At 47.7% G+C, this 20,000-nt stretch overlaps 1 protein-coding gene across 1 annotated transcript in view; it reads left to right on the top strand.

Annotated features, from left to right (window-relative positions):
• grh (grainy head) overlaps nt 1-20,000 on the top strand; it is an 893,472-nt gene that overhangs the window by 830,613 nt on the left and 42,859 nt on the right. The gene's annotated exons all lie outside the window — the stretch shown is intronic.

Genomic DNA, 20,000 nt, shown 5'->3' with positions numbered 1-20,000 from the left:
AAGGACTTAATTTTAAAATAGTTCTTGCTAATTGACCAGTATTACCTATTCGACACTACATTATATATATATATATATATATATATATATATATATATATATATATATATATATATATATATATATATATATATATAAATATATATATATATATATATCGCATTTGTTCAATATGGATATCTAATTTTAAATTAATCTTAAAACAGAACTTAAGTAATTAAGGCAATAACTGTAACCTGATTATCAGTAATTATTTTGCTGCATTTAGACTGATCACTCAGGTGCAAAATTTAAATTCCTTGCTAGGGGTTTCAATCCCTTATTAACACCTAACATACAGATTGAACACTTTATAAGCACCTAACATGATGTTACTACTGACTCACTTTTACGTGTAGATAAACATTATAAGATACAGTCACTACTGCTATCCCTGCCTCGTCGACCATTACTCAGCTACCATTCTATCCCTGCCTCGTCTACCATTACTCAGCTACCATTCTATCCCTGCCTCGTCTACCATTACTCAGCTACCATTCTATCCCTGCCTCGTCTACCATTACTCAGCTACCATTCTATCCCTGCCTCGTCTACCATTACTCAGCTACCATTCTATCCCTGCCTCGTCTACCATTACCCAGCTACCATTCTATCCCTGCCTCGTCTACCATTACTCAGCTACCATTCTATCCCTGCCTCGTCTACCATTACCCAGCTACCATTCTATCCCTGCCTCGTCTACCATTACTCAGCTACCATTCTATCCCTGCCTTGTCTACCATTACTCAGCTACCATTCTATCCCTGCCTCGTCTACCATTACTCAGCTACCATTCTATCCCTGCCTCGTCTACCATTACTCAGCTACCATTCAATCCCTGCCTCGTCTACCATTACTCAGCTACCATTCTATTCCTGCCTCGTCTACCATTACTCAGCTATCATTCTATCCCTGCCTCGTCTACCATTACTCAGCTACCATTCTATCCCTGCCTCGTCTACCATTACATACCTACCATTCTATCCCTGCCTCGTCTACCATTACCTACCTACCATCCTATCCCTGCCTCGTCTACCATTACTCAGCTACCATTCTATCCCTGCCTCGTCTACCATTACTCAGCTACCATTCTATCCCTGCCTCGTCTACCATTACTCAGCTACCGTTCTATCCCTGCCTCGGCTACCATTACTCAGCTACCATTCTATCCCTACCTCGTCTACCATTACCTACCTGCCATTCTATCCCTGCCTCGTCTACCATTACCTACCTACCTTTCTATCCCTGCCTCGTCTACTATTACCTACCTACCATTCTAGCCCTGCCTCGTCTACCATTACCTACCTACCATTCTATCCCTGCCTCGTCTACCATTACCCACCTACCATTCTATCCCTGCCTCGTCTACCATTACCCACCTACCATTCTATCCCTGCCTCGTCTACCATTACCCACCTACCATTCTATCCCTGCCTCGTCTACCATTACTCAGCTACTATTCTATCTCTGCCTCGTCTACCATTACCCACCTACCATTCTAGCCCTGCCTCGTCTACCATTACCTACCTACCATTCTATCCCTGCCTCGTCTACCATTACCCACCTACCATTCTATCCCTGCCTCGTCTACCATTACCCACCTACCATTCTATCCCTGCCTCGTCTACCATTACCCACCTACCATTCTATCCCTGCCTCGTCTACCATTACTCAGCTACTATTCTATCCCTGCCTCGTCTACCATTACCTACCTACCATTCTATCCCTGCCTCGTCTACCATTACCCACCTACCATTCTATCCCTGCCTCGTCTACCATTACCCACCTACCATTCTATCCCTGCCTCGTCTACCATTACCCACCTACCATTCTATCCCTGCCTCGTCTACCATTACTCAGCTACCATTCTATCCCTGCCTAGTCTACCATTACCCACCTACCATTCTATCCCTGCCTCGTCTACCATTACCCACCTACCATTCTATCCCTGCCTCGTCTACCATTACCCACCTACCATTCTATCCCTGCCTCGTCTACCATTACTCAGCTACTATTCTATCTCTGCCTCGTCTACCATTACTCAGCTACCATTCTATCCCTGCCTCGTCTACCATTACCCACCTACCATTCTATCCCTGCCTCATCTACCATTACCCACCAATCATTCTATCCCTGCCTCGTCTACCATTACCCACCTTCCATTCTTTCCCTGCCTCGTCTACCATTATCTACCTACCATTCTATCCTGCCTCGTCTACCATTACTCAGCTACCATTCTATCATTACTACCTACCATTCTATCCCTGCCTCGTCTACCATTACCCTGCCTCGTCTACCATTACCTACCTACCATTCTATCCCTGCCTCGTCTACCATTACCTGCCTACCATCCTATCCCTGCCTCGTCTACCATTACCCACCTACTATTCTATCCCTGCCTCGTCTACCATTACCCACCTACCATTCTATCCCTGCCTCGTCTACCATTACCCACCTACCATTCTATCCATGCCTAGTCTACCATTACCCACCTACCATTCTATCCCTGCCTCGTCTACCATTACCCATCTACCATTCTATCCCTGCCTCGTCTAAATTACCCACCTACCATTCTATCCCTGCCTCGTCTACCATTACCCATCTACCATTCTATCCCTGCCTCGTCTACCATTACCCACCTACCATTCTTTCCCTGCCTCGTCTACCATTACCCACCTACCATTCTATCCCTGCCTCGCCTACCATTACCCAGCTACCATTCTATCCCTGCCTCGTCTACCATTACCCACCTACCATTCTATCCCTGCCTCGTCTACCATTACCCAGCTACCATTCTATCCCTGCCTCGTCTACCATTACCCACCTATCATTCTATCCCTGCCTCGTCTACCATTACCCACCTACCATTCTATCCCTGCCTCGTCTACCATTACCCTGCTACCATTCACTGCTTCCACTGTGCAAAGTTACTACTCACTGCTGCTGTTACCTGAGTTTACCCAAGCTTGCTGCTGGCGTTACAGTTCTTAGTTGTACATGAATGGTATATACAGTACCGACAAGATGAAGAATTACACACATGTGCAACACCTGGGTATCATCATTTATAGACGTTTCGCCAGTCAGTGACTGCATCAGTACAATACAATGACACAATGTGAAGAATGTAGAACTATACATACGAAAGTAGTAATGAGTCCCTCAGTCTTGGAGTTGGTGAAGAGCGCCGTAGTCTTGAGGACTCTGAAGCACAGGTATGAAGCTTGGTATATAAGTGACAAGCTTCATGCCTGTGCTTCAGTGTCATCAAGACTACGGTGCTCTTCACCAACTCCAAGGCTGAGGGACTCATTACTTCATCTTTTGTATATAGTTCTTGAATTGTATTGATAAAGCTACTGGATGGTGAAACGTCTATAAATGAAGATACTCAGATGTTGCATGTGTCTAATTCTCCGTAGTTGTTAGATGTTACTGCTTCAGTTGTTTACTGCAAGAACTGATACTGGTTCTTGCTGCTGTAATAGCTTTCTCGCTGTTGTCCTAGCATACTACTACCACTGTTGTCCTAGCATACTGCTACCACTGTTGTCCTAGCATACTGCTACCACTGTTGTCCTAGCATACTGCTACCACTGTTGTCCTAGCATACTACTACCTCTGTTGTCCTAGCATACTACTACCACTGTTGGCCTAGCATACTGCTACCACTGTTGTCCTAGCATACTGCTACCACTGTTGTCCTAGCATACTGCTACCACTGTTGTCCTAGCATACTACTACCACCGTTGTCCTAGCATACTACTACCACTGTTGGCCTAGCATACTACTACCACTGCTGTCCTAGCATACTGCTACCACTGTTGTCCTAGCATACTGCTACCACTGTTGTCCTAGCATACTACTACCACCGTTGTCCTAGCATACTACTACCACTGTTGTCCTAGCATACTGCTACCACTGTTGTCCTAGCATACTGCTACCACTGTTATCCTAGCATACTACTACCACTGTTGTCCTAGCATACTGCTACCACTGTTGTCCTAGCATACTGCTACCACTGTTGTCCTAGCATACTGCTACCACTGTTGTCCTAGCATACTACTACCACTGTTGTCCTAGCATACTACTACCACTGTTGTCCTAGCATACTGCTACCACTGTTGTCCTAGCATACTACTACCACTGTTGTCCTAGCATACTACCACCACTGTTGTCCTAGCATACTGCTACCACTGTTGTCCTAGCATACTACTACCACTGTTGTCCTAGCATACTGCTACCACTGTTGTCCTAGCATACTGCTACCACTGTTGTCCTAGCATACTGCTACCACTGTTGTCCTAGCATACTACTACCACTGTTGTCCTAGCATACTACTACCACTGTTGTCCTAGCATACTGCTACCACTGTTGTCCTAGCATACTGCTACCACTGTTGTCCTAGCATACTGCTACCACTGTTGTTCTAGCATACTACTACCACTGTTGGCCTAGCATACTACTACCACTGTTGTCCTAGCATACTGCTACCACTGTTGTCCTAGCATACTGCTACCACTGTTGTCCTAGCATACTGCTACCACTGTAGTCCTAGCATACTGCTACCACTGTTGTCCTAGCATACTGCTACCACTGTTGTTCTAGCATACTACTACCACTGTTGTCCTAGCATACTGCTACCACTGTTGTCCTAGCATACTACTACCACTGTTGTTCTAGCATACTACTACCACTGTTGTCCTAGCATACTGCTACCACTGTTGTCCTAGCATACTGCTACCACTGTTGTCCTAGCATACTGCTACCACTGTTGTTCTAGCATACTACTACCACTGTTGTCCTAGCATACTGCTACCACTGTTGTCCTAGCATACTACTACCACTGTTGTTCTAGCATACTACTACCACTGTTGTCCTAGCATACTGCTACCACTGTTGTCCTAGCATACTGCTACCACTGTTGTCCTAGCATACTGCTACCACTGTTGTTCTAGCATACTACTACCACTGTTGGCCTAGCATACTACTACCACTGTTGTCCTAGCATACTGCTACCACTGTTGTCCTAGCATACTGCTACCACTGTTGTCCTAGCATACTGCTACCACTGTAGTCCTAGCATACTGCTACCACTGTTGTCCTAGCATACTATTACTACTGTTTTCCCAGCATACTGCTACCACTGTTGACCTAGCATACTGCTACCACTGTTGTCCTAGCATACTGCTACCACTGTTGTCCTAGCATACTGCTACCACTGTTGTCCTAGCATACTGCTACCACTGTTGTCCCAGCATACTGCTACCACTGTTGTCCTAGCATATTGCTACCACTGTTGTCCTAGCATACTATTACCACTGTTGACCTAGCATACTGCTACCACTGTTGTCCTAGCATACTATTACCACTGTTGTCCCAGCATACTGCTACCACTGTTGTCCTAGCATATTGCTACCACTGTTGTCCTAGCATACTATTACCACTGTTTTCCCAGCATACTGCTACCACTGTTGTCCTAGCATACTACTACCACTGTTGTCCTAGCATACTACTACCACTTATCCTAGCAGACTACTACCGCTGGTGTCCTAGCATACTACTACTACTGTTGTCCTAGCATACTACTACCACTTATCCTAGCATACTACTACCACTGTTGTCCTAGCATACTGCTACCACTGTTATCCTAGCATACTACTACTACTACCACTGTTGTCCTAGCATACTACTACTACTACCACTGTTGTCCTAGCATACTACTACTACCACTGTTGTCCTAGTATACTATTACCACTGTTATCCTAGCATATTGCTACCACTGTTATCCTAGCATACTACTACCACTGTTATCCTAGCATATTGCTACCACTGTTATCCTAGCATACTACTACTACCACTGTTATCCTAGCATACTACTACTACCACTGTTATCCTAGCATACTACTACTGCCACTGTTGTCCTAGTATACTACTACCACTGTTATCCTAGCATATTGCTACCACTGTTATCCTAGCAAACTACTACTACCACTGTTATCCTAGCATATTGCTACCACTGTTATCCTAGCATACTACTACTACCACTGTTGTCCTAGCATACTACTACTACTACCACTGTTATCCTAGCATACTACTACTACTACCGCTGTTATCCTAGCATACTACTACCACCACTGTTGTCCTAGTATACTACTACCACTGTTATCCTAGCATACTACTTCTACCACAGTTGTCCTAGCATACTGCTACCACTGTTATCCTAGCATACTACTACTACCTCTGTTATCCTAGCATACTACTACTACCACTGTTATCCTAGCATACTACTTCTACCACTGTTGTCCTAGCATACTGCTACCACTGTTATCCTAGCATACTACTACTACCACCACTGTTATCCTAGCATACTACTTCTACCACTGTTGTCCTAGCATACTACTACCACTGTTATCCTAGCATACTACTACCACTGTTATCCTAGCATACTACTTCTACCACTGTTGTCCTAGCATACTGTTACCACTGTTATCCTAGCATACTACTACTACCACTGTTATTCTAGCATACTACTTCTACCACTGTTGTCCTAGCATACTACTACTACCACTGTTATCCTAGCATACTACTTCTACCACTGTTGTCCTAGCATACTGCCACCACTGTTATCCTAGCATACTACTACTACCACTGTTATCCTAGCATACTACTTCTACCATTGTTGTCCTAGCATACTACTGCCACTGTTATCCTAGCATACTACTACTACTACCACTGTTATCCTAGCATACTGCTACCACTGTTATCCTAGCATACTACTACTACCACTGTTATCCTAGCATACTACTTCTACCACTGTTGTCCTAGCATACTGCTACCACTGTTATCCTAGCATACTACTACTACCACTGTTATCCTAGCATACTACTACCACCACTGTTGTCCTAGTATACTACTACCACTGTTATCCTAGCATACTGCTACCACTGTTATCCTAGCATGCTACTACTACTACCACTGTTATCCTAGCATACTACTTCTACCACTGTTGTCCTAGCATACTGTTACCACTGTTATCCTAGCATACTTCTACTACTACCACTGTTATCCTAGCATACTACTTCTACCACTGTTGTCCTAGCATACTGCTGCCACTGTTATCCTAGCATACTACTACTACTACTACCACTGTTATCCTAGCATACTGCTACCACTGTTATCCTTGCATACTACTTCTACCACTGTTGTCCTAGCATACTGCTACCACTGTTATCCTAGCATACTACTACTACTACCACTGTTATCCTAGCATGCTACTTCTACCACTGTTGTCCTAGCATACTGTTACCACTGTTATCCTAGCATACTTCTACTACTACCACTGTTATCCTAGCATACTACTTCTACCACTGTTGTCCTAGCATACTGCTGCCACTGTTATCCTAGCATACCACTACTACTACTACCACTGTTATCCTAGCATACTGCTACCACTGTTATCCTTGCATACTACTTCTACCACTGTTGTCCTAGCATACTGCTACCACTGTTATCCTAGCATACTACTACTACTACTACCACTGTTATCCTAGCATACTACTTCTACCACTGTTGTCCTAGCATACTGCTACCACTGTTATCCTAGCATACTACTACTACCACTGTTGTCCCAGCATACTACTACCACTGTTATCCTAGCATACTACTACTACCACTGTTATCCTAGCATACTACTACTACCACTGTTGTCCCAGCATACTACTACCACTGTTATCCTAGCATACTACTACTACCACTGTTATCCTAGCATACTACTACTACCACTGTTGTCCCAGCATACTACTACCACTGTTATCCTAGCATATTACTACCACTACGTACCTTAAACTCCCTCAGTCACACTGAGTATTAAATAATTGCTACCACTTTTGATGCCCCCCAATAACCCCCTGCTGTTCTCCCTACCACTACAATCACCACTTTTACTACTACTACTCCTACTACAACTACCATCATCACAACTATTAACTACCTACATCAACAGATTTCTCACCGTAACCAACACTATATCCTGCATTACCACTGTAATGAACATCGTAAACACCATGACAGTAACTACCTCCACTACCACCATCATTACCACTACCACCACCATCATTATTACCACCACCACCACCATGATTACCACCACCATCATAACCACTACCACGACCATCATTACCACAACCACCACCATCATTACCAGCACCACCACCATACCACCACTACCACCACTACCACCACTACCACCACCACCACCACCATCATTACCACCACTATCATTGACTCTACCACCCCCATAACTATTACCACCATACCAAGACTACCATGCCATCACTACCACCACCACCACTATACCATCACTACAACCACCACCACCATGCCATCACTACCAACCACAACCACCATGCCATCACTACCACCACCACCACTATGCCACCACTATGCCACCACTACCAACCACAACCACCATGCCATCACTACCAACCACCACCACCATGCCATCACTAGCACCACCACCACCACCGCCACCATGCCATCACTACCACCACCACCACCACCACCACCACCACCACCGCCACCATGCCATCACTACTAACCACCACCACTACCATGCCATCACTACTACCACCACCACAATGCCACCACTACCAACCACCACCACCATGCCACCATTACTAACCACCACCACCATGCCATCACTACTACCACCACCATGCCATCAATACCCCCACCACCACCATGCCATCACTACCACCACCACCACCATGCCATCACTAACAACCATCACCACCATACCACCACTACCAACCACCAACACCATGCCACCACTACCAACCACCACCACCATGTCATCACTACAACCACCACCACCATACCACCACTACCAACCACCGCCACCATGCCACCACTACTAACCACCACCATACTACCACTGTTAACCACCACCATGTCATCACTACCAACCACCACCACCATGCCATCACTACTACCACCACCACCACCATGCCACCACCACCATGCCACCACTACCAACCACCACCGCCATGTCATCACTACCACCACCATCACCATGCCATCACTACCAACCACCACCACTACCATCCCATCACTACCAACTACCACCACCATGTCATCACTACCAGCCACCACCACCATGTCATCACTACCAACCACAACCACTACCAACCACCACCACTACCATCCCACCACTACCAACCACCACCATGTCACCACTACCATCGCCATGCCGTCACTACCAACCACCACCACCATGCCACCACTACCAACCACCACCACAATGTTATCACCACCAACCATCACCACCATGCCATCACTACTACCACCACCACCACCATGCCACCACTACCAACCACCACCACCATGTTATCACTACCAACCATCACCACCATGCCATCACTACTACCACCACCACCACCATGCCATCACTACCAACCACCACCACTACCAACCACCACCACTACCATCCCATCACTACCAACCACCACCACCATGTCATCATTACCAGCCACCACCACCATGTCATCACTACCAACCACCACCACTACCAACCACAACCACTACCATCCCACCACTACCAACCACCACCATGTCATCACTACCATCGCCATGCCATCACTACTACCACCACCAGCATGCCACCACTACGAACCACCACCACCATGTTATCACTACCAACTACCCCCACCATGCCATCACTACTACCACCACCACCACCATGCCACTACTACGAACCACCACCACCATGTTATCACTACCAACTACCACCACCATGCCATCACTACTACCACCACCACCATGCCACCACCACGAACCACCGCCACCATGTTATCACTACCAATCACCATCATCCGTACTACTACCACCATCATCACCACCATCCGTAGTACTACCACCACCAATACTACTACCACCATCATCACCACCATCAGTACTACTACCACCATCATCACCACCATCCGTACTACTACCACCATCATCACCACCATCCGTACTACTACCACCATCATCACCACCATCAGTACTACTACCACCATCATCACAACCGTCCGTACTACTACCACCATCCGTACTACTACCACCATCATCACCACCATCAGTACTACTACCACCATCAGTACTACTACCACCATCATCACCACCATCCGTACTACTACCACCATCATCACCACCATCCGTACTACTACCACCATCATCACCACCATCAGTACTACTACCACCATCATCACCGCCATCCGTACTACTGCCACCATCATCACCACCATCCGTACTACTACCACCATCATCTCCACCATCCGTACTACTACCACCATCCGTACTACTACCACCATCATCACCACCATCCGTACTACTACCACCATCATCACCACCATCCGTACTACTACCACCATCATCACCACCATCAGTACTACTACCACCATCATTATCACCATCAGTACTACTGCCACCATCACCACCATCAGTACTACTACCACCATCATCACCACCATCAGTACTACTACCACCATCATCACCACCATCCGTACTACTACCACCATCATCACCACCATCAGTACTACTACCACCATCATCACCACCATCCGTACTACTACCACCATCACCACCATCCGTACTACTACCACCATCATTACCACCATCAGTACTACTACCACCATCATCACCACCATCCGTACTACTACCACCATCATCACCACCATCAGTACTACTACCACCATCATTACCACCATCCGTACTACTACCACCATCATCACCACCATCCGTACTACTACAACCATCATCACCACCATCCGTACTACTACCACCATCATTACCACCATCCGTACTACTACCACCATCATCACCACCATCCGTACTACTACCACCATCCGTACTACTACCACCATCATCACCACCATCCGTACTACTACCACCATCATCACCACCATCAGTACTACTACCACCATCATCACCACCATCAGTACTACTACCACCATCATCACCACCATCAGTACTACTACCACCATCATCACCACCATCAGTACTACTACCATCATCATCACCACCACCACCATCATCACCACCATCAGTACTACTACCACCATCAGTACTACCACCATCATCACCACCATCAGTACTACTACCACCATCAGTACTACCACCATCATCACCACCATCAGTACTACCACCATCAGTACTACCACCATCATCACCACCATCAGTACTACCACCATCATCATCACCATCAGTACTACTACCACCATCAGTACTACCACCATCATCACCACCATCAGTACGACTACCACCATCAGTACTACCACCATCATCACCACCATCAGTACTACCACCATCATCACCACCATCAGTACTACTACCACCATCAGTACTACCACCATCATCACCACCATCAGTACTACTACCACCATCATCACCACCACCACCATCATCACCACCATCAGTACTACTACCACCATCAGTACTACTACCACTATCATCACCACCATCAGTACTACTACCACCATCATCACCACCACCAGTACTACTACCACCATCATCACCACCATCAGTACTACTACCACCATCATCACCACCATCAGTACTACACCACCATCATCACCACCACCAGTACTACTACCACCATCATCACCACCATCAGTACTACTACCACCACCATCACCAACATCAGTACTACTACCACCATCATCACCACCATCAGTACTACTACCACCATCATCACCACCACCAGTACTACTACCACCATCACCACCATCAGTACTACTACCACCATCATCACCACCACCAGTACTACTACCACCATTATCACCACCACCAGTACTACTACCACCATCATCACCACCATCAGTACTACTACCACCATCATCACCACCACCAGTACTACTACCACCATCATCACCACCATCAGTACTACTACCACCATCATCACCACCATCAGGACTACTACCACCATCATCACCACCATCAGTACTACTACCACCATCATCACCACCACCACCATCATCACCACCATCAGTACTACTACCACCATCAGTACTACCACCATCATCACCACCATCAGTACTACTACCACCATCAGTACTACCACCATCATCACCACCATCAGTACTACTACCACCATCAGTACTACCACCATCATCACCACCATCAGTACTACTACCACCATCAGTACTACCACCATCAGTACTACCACCATCATCACCACCATCAGTACTACCACCATCATCACCACCATCAGTACTACCACCATCATCACCACCACCACCATCATCACCACCATCAGTACTACCACCATCATCACCACTACGACCATCATCACCACCATCAGTACTACTACCACCATCAGTACTACCACCATCATCACCACCACCACCATCATCACCACCATCAGTACTACTACCACCATCATCACCACCACCAGTACTACTACCACCATCATCACCACCACAAGTACTACTGCCACCATCAGTACTACTACCACCATCATGACCACCATCAGTACTACTACCACCATCATCACCACCACCAGTACTACTACCACCATCATCACCACCACAAGTACTACTACCACCATCATCACCACCACCAGTACTACTACCACCATCATCACCACCATCAGTACTACTACCACCATCATCACCACCATCAGTACTACTACCACCATCCGTACTACTACCACCATCAGTACTACTACCACCATCATCACCACCATCAGTACTACTACCACCATCAGTACTACTACCACCATCATCACCACCATCAGTACTACTACCACCATCAGTACTACTACCACCATCAGTACTACTACCACCATCAGCACTACTACCAACATCAGTACTACCACCACCATCAGTACTACTACCACTACCACCATCATCACCACCATCAGTACTACTACCACCATCAGCACTACTACCACCATCAGTACTACCACCACCATCAGTACTACTACCACTACCACCATCATCACCACCATCAGTACTACTACCACCATCAGCACTACTACCAACATCAGTACTACCACCACCATCAGTACTACTACCACTACCACCATCATCACCACCATCAGTACTACTACCACCATCAGTACTACTACCACCATCAGCACTACTACCACCATCCGTACTACTACCACCATCAGTACTACTACCACTACCACCATCATCACCACCATCAGTACTACTACCACCATCAGCACTACTACCACCATCCGTACTACTACCACCATCAGTACTACTACCACTACCACCATCATCACCACCATCAGTACTACTACCACCATCCGTACTACTACCACCATCAGTACTACTACCACTACCACCATCATCACCACCATCAGTACTACTACCACCATCAGCACTACTACCACCATCCGTACTACTACCACCATCAGTACTACCACCACCATCATCACCACCATCAGTACTACTACCACCATCAGCACTACTACCACCATCCGTACTACTACCACCATCAGTACTACCACCACCATCATCACCACCATCAGTACTACTACCACTACCACCATCATCACCACCATCAGTACTACTACCACCATCCGTACTACTACCACCATCAGTACTACTACCACTACCACCATCATCACCACCATCAGTACTACTACCACCATCCGTACTACTACCACCATCAGTACTACTACCACTACCACCATCATCACCACCATCAGTACTAATTCCACCATCATCACCACCATCAGTACTATTACCACCATCCGTACTACTACCACCATCAGTACTACTACCACTACCACCATCATCACCACCATCAGTACTACTACCACCATCATCACCACCATCAGTACTACTACCACCATCATCACCACCATCAGTACTACTACCACCATCAGTACTACTACCACCATCAGTACTACTACCACTACCACCATCATCACCACCACCAATAAAAACAAAAACAAAACAGCAACATACAAAATATTTATTGATTTTGCAGGTGTTAAAGCAAGGTGCGTCAACTTATTACCCTGGTGATGCATTGATGTATATTGTGCGTCACATTGATGTTATGTTGTGCGTCACATTGATCTTTTGTTGTGCGTCACATTGATGTTATGTTGTGCGTCACATTGATGTTATGTTGTGCGTCACATTGATGTTATGTTGTGCGTCACATTGATGTTATGTTGTGCGTCACATTGATGTTATGTTGTGCGTCACATTGATGTTATGTTGTGCGTCACATTGATGTATAGTGTGCGTCACATTGATGTTATGTTGTGCGTCACATTGATGTTATGTTGTGCGTCACATTGATGTATAGTGTGCGTCACATTGATGTTATGTTGTGCGTCACATTGATGTTATGTTGTGCGTCACATTGATGTATAGTGTGCGTCACATTGATGTTATGTTGTGCGTCACATTGATGTGATGTTGTGCGTCACATTGATGTTATGTTGTGCGTCACATTGATGTATATTGTGCGTCATATTGATGTTATGTTGTGCGTCACATTGATGTTATGTTGTGCGTCACATTGATGTATATTGTGCGTCACATTGATGTTATGTTGTGCGTCACATTGATGTTATGTTGTGCGTCATATTGATGTTATGTTGTGCGTCACATTGATGTATATTGTGCGTCACATTGATGTTATGTCGTGCGTCACATTGATGTTATGTTGTGCGTCACATTGATGTATAGTGTGCGTCACATTGATGTTATGTTGTGCGTCACATTGATGTTATGTTGTGCGTCACATTGATGTTTTGTTGTGCGTCACATTGATGTTATGTTGTGCGTCACATTGATGTTATGTTGTGCGTCACATTGATGTTATGTTGTGCGTCACATTTATGTTATGTTGTGCGTCACATTGATGTTATGTTGTGCGTCACATTGATGTTATGTTGTGCGTCACATTGATGTTATGTTGTGCGTCACATTGATGTTATGTTGTGCGTCACATTGATGTTATGTTGTTCGTCACATTGATGTTATGTTGTGCGTCACATTGATGTTATGTTGTGCGTCACATTGATGTTATGTTGTGCGTCACATTGATGTTATGTTGTGCGTCACATTGATGTTATGTTGTGCGTCACATTGATGTTATGTTGTGCGTCACATTAATGTTATAGTGTGTGTCACATTGATGAATGTTGTGCGTCACATTGATGCATATTGTGCGTCACATTGACGTTAAGTTATATTGTGCGTCATATTGATGTTATGTTATACTGTGCGTCATATTGATGCATATTGTGCATCACATTGATGTTATGTTGTGCGTCACATTGATGTTATGTTGTGCGTCACATTGATGTTATGTTGTGCGCCACATTGATGTTATGTTGTGCGTCACATTGATGTTATGTAGGGAGGGTTAGCCACCCAGGATAACCCAGGGTAGGGAGGGTTAGTAATCCAGGATAACCCAGGATAGGGAGGGTTAGCCACCCAGGATAACCCAGGGTAGAGAGGGTTAGCCACCCAGGATAACCCAGGGTAGGGAGGGTTAGCCACCCAGGATAACCGAGGGTAGGGAGGGTTAGCCACCCAGGATAACCCAGGGTAGGGAGGGTTAGTCACCCAGGATAACCTAGGGTAGGGAGGGTTAACCACCCAGGATAACCCAGGATAGGTAGGGTTAGCCACCCAGGATAACCTAGGGTAGGGAGGGTTAGCCACCCAGGATAACCCAGAGTAGGGAGGGTTAGCCACCCAGGATAACCCAGGGTAGGGGGGTTAGCCACCCAGGATAACCCAGGGTAGGGAGGGTTAGCCACCCAGGATAACCCAGGGAAGGGGGTTAGCCACCTAGGATACCCCAGGGTAGGGAGGGTTAGCCACCCAGGATAACCCAGGGTAGGGAGGGTTAGCCACCCAAGATAACCCAGGGTAGGGAGGGTTAGCCACCCAGGATAACCCAGGGTAGGGAGGGTTAACCACCCAGGATAACCCAGGGTAGAGAGGGTTAGCCACCCAGGATAACCCAGGGTCGGGAGGGTTAGCCACCCAGGATAACCCAGGGAAGGGGGTTAGCCACCTAGAATACCCCAGGGTAGGGAGGGTTAGCCACCCAGGATAACCCAGGGTAGGGAGGGTTAGCCACCCAAGATAACCCAGGGTAGGGAGGGTTAGCCACCCAGGATAACCCAGGGTAGGGAGGGTTAGCCACCCAGGATAACCCAGGGTAGGGAGGGTTAGCCACCCAGGATAACCCAGGGTAGGGAGGGTTAGCCACCCATGATAACCCAGGGTAGGGAGGGTTAGCCTCCCAGGATAACCCAGGGTAGGGAGGGTTAGCCACCCAGGATAACCCAGGGTAGGGAGGGTTAGCCACCCAGGATAATCCAGGGTAGGGAGGGTTAGCCACCCAGGATAACCCAGGGTAGGGAGGGTTAGCCACCCAGGATAACCCAGGGTAGGGAGGGTTAGCCACCCAGGATAACGTAGGGTAGGGAGGGTTAGCCACCCAGGATAACCCAGGATAACCCAGGGTAGGGAGGGTAAGCCCCCAGGATTACCCAGGGTAGGGAGGGTTAGCCACCCAGGATAACCCAGGGAAGGGGGTTAGCCACCTAGGATACCCCAGGGTAGGGAGGGTTAGCCACCCAGGATAACCCAGGGTAGGGAGGGTTAGCCACCCAAGATAACCCAGGGTAGGGAGGGTTAGCCACCCAGGATAACCCAGGGTAGGGAGGGTTAACCACCCAGGATAACCCAGGGTAGAGAGGGTTAGCCACCCAGGATAACCCAGGGTCGGGAGGGTTAGCCACCCAGGATAACCCAGGGAAGGGGGTTAGCCACCTAGAATACCCCAGGGTAGGGAGGGTTAGACACCCAGGATAACCCAGGGTAGGGAGGGTTAGCCACCCAAGATAACCCAGGGTAGGGAGGGTTAGCCACCCAGGATAACCCAGGGTAGGGAGGGTTAGCCACCCAGGATAACCCAGGGTAGGGAGGGTTAGCCACCCAGGATAACCCAGGGTAGGGAGGGTTAGCCACCCAGGATAACCCAGGGTAGGGAGGGTTAGCCTCCCAGGATAACCCAGGGTAGGGAGGGTTAGCCACCCAGGATAACCCAGGGTAGGGAGGGTTAGCTACCCAGGATAATCCAGGGTAGGGAGGGTTAGCCACCCAGGATAACCCAGGGTAGGGAGGGTTAGCCACCCAGGATAACCCAGGGTAGGGAGGGTTAGCCACCCAGGATAACGTAGGGTAGGGAGGGTTAGCCACCCAGGATAACCCAGGATAACCCAGGGTAGGGAGGGTTAGCCCCCCAGGATTACCCAGGGTAGGGAGGGTTAGCCACCCAGGATAACCCAGGGTAGGGAGGGTTAGCCACCCAGGATAACCCAGGGTAGGGAGGGTTAACCACCCTGGATAACCCAGGGTAGGGAGGGTTAGCCACCCAGGATAACCCAGGGTAGGGAGGGTTAGCCACCCAGGATAACCCAGGGTAGAGAGGGTTAGCCACCCAGGATAATCCAGGAAAGGGAGGGTTAACCACCCAGGATAACCCAGGAAAGGGAGGGTTAACCACCCAGGATAACCCAGGGTAGGGAGGGTTAGCCACCCAGGATAACCCAGGGTAGGGATGGTTAGCCACCCATGATACCCCAGGGTAGTGAGGGTTAGCCACCCAGGATAACCCAGGGTAGGGAGGGTTAGCCACCCAGGATAACCCAGGGTAGGGAGGGTTAGCCTCCCAGGATAACCCAGGGTAGGGAGGGTTAGCCACCCAGGATAACCCAGGGTAGGGAGGGTTAGCCACCCAGGATAACCTAGGGTAGGGAGGGTTAGCCACCCAGGATAACCCAGGGTAGGGAGGGTTAGCCCCCCAGGATTACCCAGGGTAGGGAGGATTAGCCACCCAGGAAAACCCAGCGTAGGGAGGGTTAGCCACCCAGGATAACCCAGGGTAGGGAGGGTTAGCCACCCAGGATAACCCAGGGTAGGGAGGGTTGGCCACCCAGGATAACCCAGGGTAGAGAGGGTTAGCCACCCAGGATAACCCAGGAAAGGGAGGGTTAACCACCCAGGATAACCCAGGAAAGGGAGGGCTAACCACCCAGGATAACCCAGGGTTGGGAGGGTTAGCCACCCAGGATAACCCAGGGTAGGGATGGTTAGCCACCCAGGATACCCCAGGGTAGGGAGGGTTAGCCACCCAGGATAGGGAGGGTTAGCCACCCAGGATAACCCAGGGTAGGGAGGGTTAGCCACCCAGGATAAGCCAGGTTAGGGAGGGTTAGCCACCCAGGATAACCCAGGGTAGAGAGGGTTAGCCTCCCAGGATAACCCAGGAAAGGGAGGGTTAACCACCCAGGATAACCCAGGAAAGGGAGGGTTAACCACCCAGGATAACCCAGGGTAGGGAGGGTTAGCCACCCAGGATAACCCAGGGTAGGGATGGTTAGCTACCCAGGATACCCCAGGGTAGGGAGGGTTAGCCACCCAGGATAACCCAGGGTAGGGAGGGTTAGCCACCCAGGATAACCCAGGGTAGGGAGGGTTAGCCACCCAGGATGCCACTCACACCACTTGACTATCACCCAGGTACCTACTTGCTTGGTGAACAGGTGCAGCAGGTGTAAGGAAACAAACCCAATGTTTCCACCCGGCCGGTGATTGAACCACGGACACTCAGTGTGTGAGGCGAGAGCGTTGCCAACCAGGCCACGGGACACCATCCTTCCCATGATGCTGGGAAGAAAAACGTTGTAACACAACCTTTATTTCATTGCGTAGAGCTTTATCCAGTCACAGCTCCGTCAAGCTCTTCCCAGAGCCAGACGCTCTGGTATCATGATAAATAAGACACGTGTGTAGCACCTGATGAATGAGACACGTGAATAACACTTGATGAATAAGACACGTGTATAACGCCTTATGAATAAGGCACGTGAATAACACTTGATGAATAAGACACGTGTGTAACACGTTGCACACGTGTCTTATTCATCATGAGTGCGCTTTTCAACGTGTGTTCTTCACCTGGATTCATGTTCCACCTTCATTAACCAGTGGATGGTCCTGCCCGGCATGCGAGTAAGACCTGCCTAGCATGGGCCAGTAGGCCTACGTGCAGTGCTCCTCTGCTTGTATGTTTCAGCCACAAATAACTCACATTTAAGCAAGTGGAAGATTGTGGCGACGTTTTAGTCCGTCCCTGACCATTGTCAAGTCACGACTGAGCGAGAAATTGCAGAGGTCAGAAAACAGGTCGGGAAGAGGAAGGGAAAAGAAGGTAGTAGTTGCAATAGCAGTAGTAGTAGTAGCAGTAGTAATGACTCAGGAAATCACGATGGAGGCTTTGAGGGGACCTGAGCTAAAGTTCGCCACAGCCACGATGGTGGGAGATTCATTTGATAACTTGCATTTATGGTCACAGTGGTGGCCCATGCTAACCTCCCTGTGATGTATAAATATACCACGTTGGATAAATTTTATTGTAGTCAGCTGGCCCAGTGGCTTACGCACTGGCCTGGAGTTTTACCACTCACTCGCCGTGGGTTCTATCTCCACCAGTACCCAAACATTGCACTAGAGTGAGAAACTAGTGCAACGTTTGGAAATTTTTATTGAGCCCTAAACGATGCAAAAGCGGCCCAATTTTTCAACTTGAAAATTAGACACATGTGCAACATCTGGGTATCTTTATTGTTGATGTTTCGCCATTAAGTGGTTTTATCAATACAGATTCTAGGACATAATTGGAAGACAGTAGAACTATATACAAAAGGTGAGGTAATCAGTCCCTCAGTCTTGGAGCTGGTGAAGAGCACCGTAGTCTTGATGACTACGGTGCTCTTCAAGGCTGAGGGACTGATTACCTCACCTTTTGTATATAGTTCTACTGTCTTCCAGTTATGTCCTAGAATCTGTATTGATAAAACCACTTAATGGCGAAACATCAACAATAAAGATACCCAGATGTTGCACATGTGTCTAATTTTCATC

Source organism: Cherax quadricarinatus, chromosome 34 (genome assembly GCF_038502225.1).
Source record: "Cherax quadricarinatus isolate ZL_2023a chromosome 34, ASM3850222v1, whole genome shotgun sequence".
NCBI lineage: Eukaryota > Metazoa > Arthropoda > Malacostraca > Decapoda > Parastacidae > Cherax > Cherax quadricarinatus.
Note: the sequence above shows the minus strand (reverse complement) of the source record. Positions and strands in the feature narration are given on the sequence as shown.